Source organism: Saimiri boliviensis, chromosome 11 (genome assembly GCF_048565385.1).
Source record: "Saimiri boliviensis isolate mSaiBol1 chromosome 11, mSaiBol1.pri, whole genome shotgun sequence".
Taxonomy (NCBI): Eukaryota; Metazoa; Chordata; class Mammalia; order Primates; family Cebidae; genus Saimiri; species Saimiri boliviensis.
The window spans coordinates 76,159,850-76,170,643 of NC_133459.1; the positions used below are offsets into that span (position 1 = coordinate 76,159,850).

At 37.9% G+C, this 10,794-nt stretch overlaps 1 long non-coding RNA gene across 1 annotated transcript in view; it reads left to right on the plus strand.

Moving 5' to 3' along the window:
* Positions 1 to 5,782, plus strand: part of LOC101046371 (uncharacterized) — a 111,007-nt gene extending 105,225 nt beyond the window's left edge. Inside the window, exon 4 of the long non-coding RNA XR_012512614.1 lies at positions 5,667 to 5,782. This is a non-coding gene — a long non-coding RNA (uncharacterized LOC101046371). The remainder of the gene's footprint in view (positions 1 to 5,666) is intronic.
* The last annotated feature ends 5,012 nt before the right edge of the window (positions 5,783 to 10,794 follow it).

Sequence of the window (10,794 nt, forward strand, 5' to 3'; positions counted from 1 at the left end):
ATTTCAGTTATGTTAAAGTTAGATAATTAGCTTGGAGAGTTCAGCAATTTATTTTCATCATGGGATAAAAGGAAGAAATGAAGGACAGAATATTAGATTATTAAATCAAATTTTCCTTTTTCTTTCTTCCTTCCTTCCTTTCTTTCTTTTTTTAACTGAGATACATACTGAGGCACAAAGTGGCTGAGTGCCTTAGTTGGTTACATATTTCACTAGTACAGATCTGGGACAAGTTGTAACTTTCTTGATTCTGATTCAGTTTACTTGGTATTTAGTAGATATATGTAGTTTTCTTCTAAAGAATAAAATGTAAGATAGCTTATTCTTGCTTCATGTAATTAAAGATTTAAAATAAAATTATTGCGATAAATTTCAAAAGTTCTTATACACTGAAAAGAAAGTGTCTTTCATTCTTACGATTTGATTTCACAGACATTCATTAGCTTTGCTTCCTTTCCAATTTGGCCTGGACCCAATGATCAATTACTTCAACTATTCTCCACCAACATCCTTAATTCCTTTAAGACAGTGACTGTCCATATCACTATCTTTTCAGGCCCCCAGCTGTAGATAAACAGTCTGTTTTCTTGGTTTCTGTTTCTGGGTTTCTGAGAAGTCCTCAGAAAAGTTTCATAACCATACTGATGGTGTCATTACTAGTGCAAATGTTCCAAACTCACTGTGTCGATGATGCTAGCAATTCTTTTATTCATCCGTAGCAGGTCCCTTTTCTAGGCTTACAGGACTTTTGTAAACCACTCCTTTTTTCTTAACCCCTAGCCTCATCCTTGACCTTTAGCTGAGCAGATGGCATTTCCTTCTTGATTCAGAACATCAAGGCCATCAGAAGAGCATTTCTTCAGTATTATCTGTGTTCATTTTTGAAATTAAATATACTTCCTCATTTTTATTCGTTTCTTACAGGAAGGAGAGTGGTCAAGAGCAGGTGTTCTGTAGTCAGACTGAGCATCTCAGCTCTTCAATCTGTTAGTGTGTGACTTCGGGCAGGTTATTTTCTCGTTCTGCACCTTAGTTTTCTTCTGTGTGAAATGGGGGCAAAACGGTATCTGCCACCTAGGCTTGAGATGAGGAGTAATGAAGTAATGTTCCTAAGAGTGTAAGAAATTGCTCTGCTGTTCCCATAGTAAACTCGGTTTCTTCCCTCATTGGTTTTGAGCAATAATTATTTCCCATCCTTCTTCAATGCCATCTTCTCTTCAGTTTAAGAGCAATTCTAACGGTCTCATACCCTAAAAAGGTCAGTGCTTGCACTCTACCTCTTTAGTTTTTATCTAACTCTAACCCTTATTGTGAACTTTTCTCACTCTTGTCCTTCCTATTATTAAATAAAGCTGGCAACTGTAAGTAGTTTCTGAACTGACACTGTAACTCAGGCCCAGAATTCATGGTTGGGTGAGATGGTCATTGAAATCCACTGACTACAAGATGCTATGACTCTATGAGTAAAGATGTAATGTAGAATTGATTCCTCCTCATCACTAAAAAGAGTTTGTGTGACAACTATTTCTGTAAATCCTTGTGGGGTAAATTAGAAATGAAGTAATAGAAGTTCCTCTGTAGACAAGTTGAAAGTCCCTGGAGAGTCCTTCTAGTCAAACTATTCATAATATACTTGAAGAAATGGAGTCTTGAAAACATTAAATGACTTGGGAATTAAAAATAGAGCCAGGGTTAGAACTCAGGACTTTAGTTCAAAGGATGGAATGTAATGTAGCAAAGGTCGATCACTGAGTTTATCAAATTGACTGACAATGAAAATACATAAATACACTTCTGCGAGAGTTTAGGCATAAGAATCATTTTCAGGAAATTTTATAGCTATTGCCTATATGTCATTCAGTTGGTGGTGTAGTTGTATCTCCTGAGCCCAAGTAGAAATTGAACTTCGCTTGTCAGATTATCCAAAGTGATGGAGCCTTGCTGTAATTCACTGGTACAGTCGAGGCTGCATCAAATTGCCCAAGAGGTTGATATGTCTTGAAGGATTTTGGTAAGCAAGGTCTCTAGGATTGGGCCCAAGACCAATCTACCTTTGTTACCAGAGTCTGGGGGTGAGGTGGGGTGGAGGGATTGGAGAGATTTGGTCAAAGGATACAAAATTTCAGTTAGACAGGAGGAATAAGTTCAGGAGAGTTATTACACGTCATGGTGACTATACTTAATAACGATGCATTGTATACTTGAAAATGCCTATGAGTAGTTTTTAAGTGTTATCACCTCAAAAAATAATATGAGGTAATGCATATATTAAATTGCTTTATGTGGCCATTCCACAATGTATGCCAGTTTGCCTCTTTTTATTGATGCCCTGCTCGTCTTGCTTGTGATTTGTGATCTCATTCTAGGTCTCCCTCTAGTCTAGATGCCTTTCTCGTCCCATCTCCCCATCACATGGTTTTCCTCCCGACCTTGCTCAGGTTTTATTACCCACAGCAACCTCTTCCTCTAGGTGGATCTCCTCCTCACCCTGGGAGTTCTGATAGCCTGCTCAAGGCCACCATGGCTGCCTCCTACTTCCAGCAAATACTATATGGCTATGCTCTCACAAATGGCTTTAGAACTGAATTGTTCGGGAAGGGAAGGGAACTGAAAGGGAAGTTGGCGATTGAAATTTGTCATTGGAATTCATACCTAATTCCAGTTTTTGCCTCCAGTTCTGACCATTCCTAGCCCATCTTGCCAGCTCAATGAGTCATTTGTCTTGTCAGGTCATCTTGGTTTCTTACTAACTCCTGTTTGTGGTTTGCTTGACCTCAGCGTGCATCCATTAAGAAATGCCTCTGGTTTAGCCTCGCAGGGCTGTGTCACCACCTCACCTCCAGGCTGTTAGATGACCGTTCAGGTTCAGACCTTTTCTGGCTCAAGCTGCTTCTGCAGCAACCACAGCCATTCTCAGGAGGAAGAGCTAGAGAAGGTGACATCAAAGAAAGGGTCGTCTCTGAGGGGTGACTGTTGAAACTATAGGTGTGGAAGATGTTGTCCAAGGACAAAGTGAAGAAAAGGAAGAGGAAACTACAGAGTATCTTGGGAGGAATGTTTATGTGTTTATATCTAAGATAAATAAGGAGAAAAGAAAAAAAGGAGTTAGAGCAGAGTTATTATGGACTAACCTACAACCTGGAAAAATTGAAGTAGTTGCTGTATGCAACTCAGTTCTTTTTGAGGAGAATTTGACTCAATGCTGTGTCCTCAAACCATTAAAATGGGAAGAATAGCATTATTATTATTATAAAGTCCTGAGTAAACTAAGAAGTATGATATTATAGAATGCCTTATTACAGTAAAAATGACTCAGTAGGCTGAGTCAAACTAAGTGATTCATCTATGCAGCCTGTCAGATCATCTGACAATTGTTTTGCCTGACTTTGGAGTTCAGGGTCAGTGAAAAGAGACTTGCCTTTTCTGTTTTAGTTAACTTTTGGGGTAGTTTGTTCTTGATAATAGCACCCATGAATTTATTATTAAAAACCTTGGGGAAGAAACCCTTCAAAAAGCATGGAGCTGTCACTTGGATAGCTTGGGTGAAGTTATTTGCCTAGGTGACCTTGTTCAGATGGGCAGATTCTCTGGAAATAGAAGTAGCATGTATGTTTATCTTATTCACCACTATATCCTCAGCACCGAATACAGTGCCTGGCATATTGTACATGCTCAGTCAGTAGCTGTAAAGTGAATGAATAAAGGAAGATTTGTCTGTACTTCTTTGAGAAGTCATCACCTGATGGTGGAGAGGGCTCACCTCAGAATTTTTTTTTTTTTGGATAACAGTGGGAAGGTGGTCACATCCTAAAAATTTTTTAAGATGGTCATCAAAGGCCGGGTTTGGTGGCTCACGCATGTAATCCCAGCACTCTGGGAGGCCAAAGTGAGGTCATGAGGTCATAAGATCATGAGGTCAGGAGTTTGAGAACAGCCTGGCCAACATGGTGAAACCCTGTCTCTACTAAAGATACAAGAAATTAGCTGGGCATGGTGGCATGTGTTTGTAATTCCAGCTACTTGGGAGGCTGAGGCAGGAGAATTGCTTGAACCCAGGAGGCGGAGGTTGCAGTGAGCTGAGATCACGCCATTGCACTCTAGACTGGGCAACAGGCCGAGACGTTGTCTCAAAAAAAAAAAAAAAAAAAAAAAAAAAAAAGATGGTTGTCAGGGAATATTATCATTTGGTATATTAAAGTTTTTCTCTGCAACAAGGCTTTATTGCCTGTGAATTTCCTTCATAGAAATTGGTGTTATTCTTTGGTGCTTATAATGTAAAACTTTCCCAGAAGATCAAACAGTAAATCACCTAAGAAGTAGGTGTCTAGACTGTAGATGACAATACAATATTTGGAGGTTCTTTTAGAAACAAGTAGCAATCTGGGTTGAAATAACTGAGGAGTAATGTATGACAAGCTTATTGAGCCTGAAGGTGAATTCCACCCAGAAAGGCAATTGTACTGATTAGGTTTTTTCCTCACATAGCAAAATTTCCAGTAATTGTGGTGACAAAGCCATGGCCATTTATGAGAAAGTTATTGCAGTGACTAAGTAATATGTCTTTGAGATGGCTTAATGAAAATTATTATAAAATGGTCTCCCCCATCACAATATTTTTTTCATTTTTATGTTTATTAGACCCGTGCAATTTATTTACGTATTTATTTTTTAAGAAATGGAATCTTGCTATTATTCCCAGGCTGTACTTGAACTCCTGGCCTCAAGTGATCCTCCTGCTTCAACTTTTCGAGTAACTGGAGCTGTAGACATGTGCCACAGTGCCTGGTAAAAGGTACTAAAATTTATTTAGCCTATGAATAAATTTTTATAGGCTAAAATCTATAGATATTAAAATTAAATATCTATGCCTAGCATATTTAATTTTTAAAGATTTAGCTGTTGAGTAAAACATAGATAATGATTAATAGTGTATGCTTCACTTAGAGAAATTGGTTATGAAAACATCCTAATGGTTAAGAGCTATGGTTCAAGAATAGACAGATATGAGGTTAATTTTGGTTTCTCTCTTCTTTTTCTAGCTGGGCTTTTGAGTTAGTTATCAAATGTTTCTTTGCCTAAATTTACCCAGCAATAAATGGGATTTACTAATATTATTTACCTCAAGAGATGTTTGGAGCATTCAATGAGATAATGTATTTAAAGCATTTAGGGTAATATCTGGCAAATACTAAGTGTTAAATCAATATTAATATTCTTTGTTATAGAAGGATTTGCCACAGATTTCCCACAAATGCTCTGTTCCACTTAAATGTATCAATTTACATGGAACTTCCTAGGAACTCAGATATTAGATAAGATAAACAACATATATGAAATAGTAATATTTTTCATTAAATGTAACCCAGGGACATGTGGTTCTCAATGGGAGTAGGATGGGGAGGAGGGCACTTCTTCCCAGTGTGATGGCTTTTGGGAATGTGTGAGCTGTCTTTGGTCCACATATACTAGCTAAAGGTCTCTGGGTGAGTGACATTTACCTTTCATAGAATAAAGAACATTGCTAGTTAGTATAATCCATATAAAGTGTATAGAATGTTGACTGATTTCAAAAATGGCAGCAATCCTCAATTTCACATATGCACTTAGACTGAAGCATTGATGAGATTTGTAATATATGTTCTTATGCAATTACTGTTTTTATTCAGCATAATGATTTGGAGTGATGTATAATAAAATAAATGGTTGACCAGAAGATTAATAATGTGTTGGTTTCTCAATAGAGGAGGAGGAAAACATGTTTTTAAGATTCTTACCAATAAGGTAAAGTATTTCTTGAGGTTGTTCATTCATTCATTCAGCAAGCATTTAATGAATATCTATTACAGGCGTCCCCAAACTACGGCCCACGGGCAGCATGCAGCCCCCTGAGGCCATTTATCCGGCCCCCCGCCGCACTTCAGGAAGGGGCACCTCTTTCATTGGTGGTCAGTGAGAGGAGCACAGTATGTGTCGGCCCTCCAACGGTCTGAGGGACAGTGAACTGGTCCCCTGTGTAAAAAGTTTGGGGATGCCTGATCTATTATGTCCATTCTGCTTATTTATTTATTTATTTAGTCATTTTTTTCATTTGTTTTAATTTTATTTGTCTTTTATTTTTGACTTTTCCTGTTACCTCTTCCAAGGAGAACATTCTGCTTTATTTAATCTGCATGTAATCCCGTGATTGGCAGATTGTTAAGCACAATAATAGTTACTTAGCAAAAGAACATTGGATGACAGATTGATGAATGAATGGTAGTTGAATAATACATCCATGATCCCTGCTTTCTAGAAAGTTATACCCCAATGGGTTAGAGAGATGGTTTGGGAGACAGAAAAAACTGTCTTTGAGAATGCTTTTTATGATTTCTGTGTTAGCTTCAAATTTTAGTATGAAATATATGAAGTAGCAAATGTGCAGAGTTAAGTCTGATATATAGAGATCCTACTAATAGGGACGGGAGACAGCCCTGGAGTCTACAGTATTAGCAAGTATTCCAGGTAATTCTTCTGTATGTGCTCCATGCTCCCAGCTTTAGAAATAATGTTAGTCCTTTTATTAGATCCAGAGAAAAGAGTTAAAATTTTTGTCAAATTACCTTTATGTTTACTTTTTATCATTGCTACCACCACCACCAAGAACAACATAGCAAAGCAAAGAAAAAGAAAATAAAACAAAACACACTTAAATTGCCCCAGGGAAGGGAAGCACTAAGAGAAGCAATTTGAGTAACAGTGTGGGCGTCTTTCTGAGTTCAGGAGAGTATGACTCCTAATCTCAGTTGGATTTCCCTGGTGGATGAGTGTGGATAAAGGAGCATTCTGAACCTTTTTTTTTAATCCTTTGCTGCAGTATTTTCCCCATCTTTTGTGGGGAGAGGTTACTGTTTATACCAATTTTTACAGAACTGAATACTATTTGGAAAGGGCTCTGAAGGCTGGCTTATCTTACCCACTCCTGAGTTTCTGTTACTGTAGCTGTGGTTAACATTAGGGCAATTTGACCTTGGTGACTGTAAATGTCATAAAGCAATTCATACAAGATGTGGTATTCTCATAAACAGCTTCTGCAAAAAGAAAGGTACCTACTTACACAAAGCAGCAGGCTCAACCAGTTGAAGAACTGATAGGAAAAAAGGGCTTTGACGACTTTCCTTTCACTTGGTGTTACTACACACAGGCTAAGCATAACAATGTCTTTCAATTTCCAAAGTGCAAAAGCTTGACTACCTCACACAATGGAAAGTAGATGAAATAAAACAATCCAAGAAGCGTGTGTCTTTTTGAATATCTTGAAGGAGAAACTGAGTCTTGCTCTTTTAAATTTTGATGTGTAGCTTTAGGCAGAGGGATTGGTAGTAGCTGTGCAGAAACTGGTCTTGGGGAATCCTGGCTTACTGTGGAGTTAGCCATGAGTGCGAGCACATTCATTCAGCTGTAGTTGATCTTTTAGAGGATGGGTTTCCCACATCCCCAGTGTTATGGGGATGAAAACAAGAGAGTTTTAAAGCTTGAAGTGGGCCACTGGGGCACCACTTTCTGGCCATCTCAGAAACATGGCAGTGGATAAATCTCTCCTGTGAAAGATGCAAAGCTACTCAGGATGGTGGTGGCAGTTGAGTCTCTCCAACGACATTGAGCCAAGGAAGACTGCTTCTAAAGCCAGTCATAAAGTCTGGCCCAGGAGCACATGGCTAAGATGATTAGATCCTTCACTTCCGTTGATAAATAATAAATGTTGGATGGAGGCCAGTGAGAAAAGCTATTCCTTTAGTATTAATGCTATATTTCATTGTGGAACCCTCATGCTCTATCAGGCATCTGCCCAGGGCCCTGCCTGTTAGCTTTTTCAGTTCAAATTCAATCACTTTCTAAGGGGCAAGCCAGCCCTGGAGTGCTGGGCTAAGACTGGTTTTAAAAACTAGCACTTTATGGGTCCCAAAGCATTGGCCTCCCAGTCTCTTTCAGCATCAGGTTGTTAAGGGAGGAGGCAAACTTTCTACTTTCAAAAAATCATTTACTTTTTTTCTTATGAAAGTAAAGTTCACATAACATGCATTACCTACCATTCAACCATTTTAAAGGGTTTAATTCAGTGGCATTTAGTATATTCACAATGTTTACAACAGTTATCACTATCTAGTTCCAGAATATTTTCCTCACCCTCAAAGGAGAATCCATACCCAATAAGCAGTCACTTCATTTTCCCTGCTTCCTCCAGTGCCTGGATATCACTAATCTGATTTCCATCTCTATGAATTTCTTTATTCTGGATATTTCATATAAATGGAATGATACAATATGTGTTATTTTGCAACTGGCTTCTTTTACTTCGTGTAGCATTTTCAAGATTGAGCCATGTTATAGCACATATCAGTACATCAACAGTTGATGGATATTTGGGTTATTTACATCTTTTGGTCACTGAGTAATGCTGCTGTGAACATTTGTGTGCAAATTTTGTCTGAACACCTGTTTTCAGTTCTTTTGGGTGTACACCTACAAGTGGAATTTTTGGCTCATATAATAACTTTACAATTAATTTTTTTGAGGAACCACAAACTGTTTTCCACAGTTGTTGTGCCATTTTACATTCCCAGCAGCAATATGAAGATTCCATTTTTTTCCACATCCTTGACAAAACTTGTTATTTTTCATTTTACAAAAGTAATAGTCTCGTCCTAGTGGGTCTAAAGTGGCATTTCATTGAAATTTTGTTTTGCATTTGCTTAGTGACTAATGTAATATCAGGTCCCTTAAATGTACTTTTTGGCTATTAATGTCTTTTTTGAGAAATATCTATTCAAGTCCTTAGCCCATTTTTTAATCGGATTTTTTACCTTTTTGTCATTGAGTTGTAAGAGTTCTTTACATATTCTGGATACTAGACTTTTATTAGCTATATAATTTTGAATATTTTCTCTCATTCTGTGATGAAAAATGTTTTACATTTGATAGTCTAATTTATTTTCTGCTTTTGTTGTGCATGCTTTTGGTGCTATATCTAAGAAACCATTACTAAAATGAAGGTACCAAAGATTTACCCTTAAGTTTTCTTTTACGAGCTTTGTAGTTTTTGTAACAGTTTATTACAGGTGTATTCTTTGTTGTGTGTGGCCATTAAAGAATCTGTTCTGTCAGCTAGTGATTTGCGACATTTCCTTAAATGCTGAAATGTAGCAGCTTCTTTCTTCATTGAGCATTTCACTGGATATTGTGTATTTTTACTAGATTCTAGAGTTCCAAAGTGATTCAAAAAATGACATCCTTCACTTTTGTGGAGGGATGGAATATTGGAGTTCCTTCCCTGTCACTTTTGGTGATGACACCTATTTTTACTTTTCTTTGTTAAACAGAATATTTTTAAATATCTTGCATTATGCTGAATAGTGACATTCAAAGATATAAGATTCTAATCCCTGGACCATGTAAATTTTGCCTTGTAAGGAAAAAGCGTCTTTCCAGATGTCATGAATGATCTTGACAAGAAAAGAATATCCTGAATTTTCCAGAAGGGCTTTAAATGCCATCACAAGTACCTATGTAAGAGGATAACACAGGAAGATTTAAAAGATACCCACAGAGGAGAAGGCAGTGTATCCACAGAGAAGGAGATTGATTGGAGCGATGTGGCCACACTCAAGGAATGCCGGAAGCCACCAGAAACTGGAGGAGGCAAGGCCCAAATTCTTCCTCAGAGTTTCCCGAGGGAGTGCCACTTAACCATAACCTTGGTTTTGGCTCAGTAAAGTGGATTGCAGAGAACTTTGACAGAAAACATTTCTGTGGTTTTTAAGATACCAGGTTTGTGGTAAGCTGTTACAGTAGCCCTTTGAAACTGATACTCTTTCTGCCATATTACTGGGCTATTGTATTTCATCTATGCCTGCCCACCAAAGGAAGCTACCTTCAGTGATTTCAAGGTGACTTTTTGACCTGTATGGATTTACTTACACACACACACACACACACACACACACACACACACACACACACTGTGTGTGTGTAGTTGTAACTGATACGTCCCTTGCAGAATAAGAGAAAGGGAAACAAAAAATCTCCAGAAATTTAGTTATTGGCTTGGCATCTCTTCACTAGGGCATTTCATTACATGCCCTGTAAATTTTGCACAACTAGAAGGAAGATGTAAAATATTTATTTGGCCTTTGGCCTCAGTGAAAAGGAGACCAGCACAAATTATAAATATGAAAACCTCTGTATTTCATTAGTTAATATATAGAAGAATAATTATAATTCAGTGTGATATTATAATAGTATGTTAGCAAAAAACTCATGGAATCCCAGAGAAGGGACTTGATTATTAGGGATATTAGACAAATTACTACATACTTAGATACTTAAGCAATACAAATTTGATATCTTATAGTTCTGGAGGTCCAAAATCTGAAATAGGTCTTGCTGAGCTAAAATCAAGGTGTGAGCAGAATTGCAATCATTCTGAAGACACAAGAGGAGAATTCATTTTCTTGCCATTCCAGCTTCCAGAGGCCATCACATTCCTTGAGTTATGGCTCCATTCCTCCATCTTCAAATCTAGCTGGTGGGGGTATTTCTCCTGATGTGTTTCTCTTGTTCTGCTCTTCTGCTTTGTTCTTCTCAATTTGAGTGCCTTTGTGATCACTTTGGGTCCACCCAGATAACCCAGGACAGTCTTCCCATCTCAATCTTCTTAGCAATAATTCCAGACTTCAGGGAGTTCATAATTGAGTGGGGACATCGATGCATGAGATGTTTACCACCATGCATGAGGACTGCTAAGAGGGGCTGTGCAGA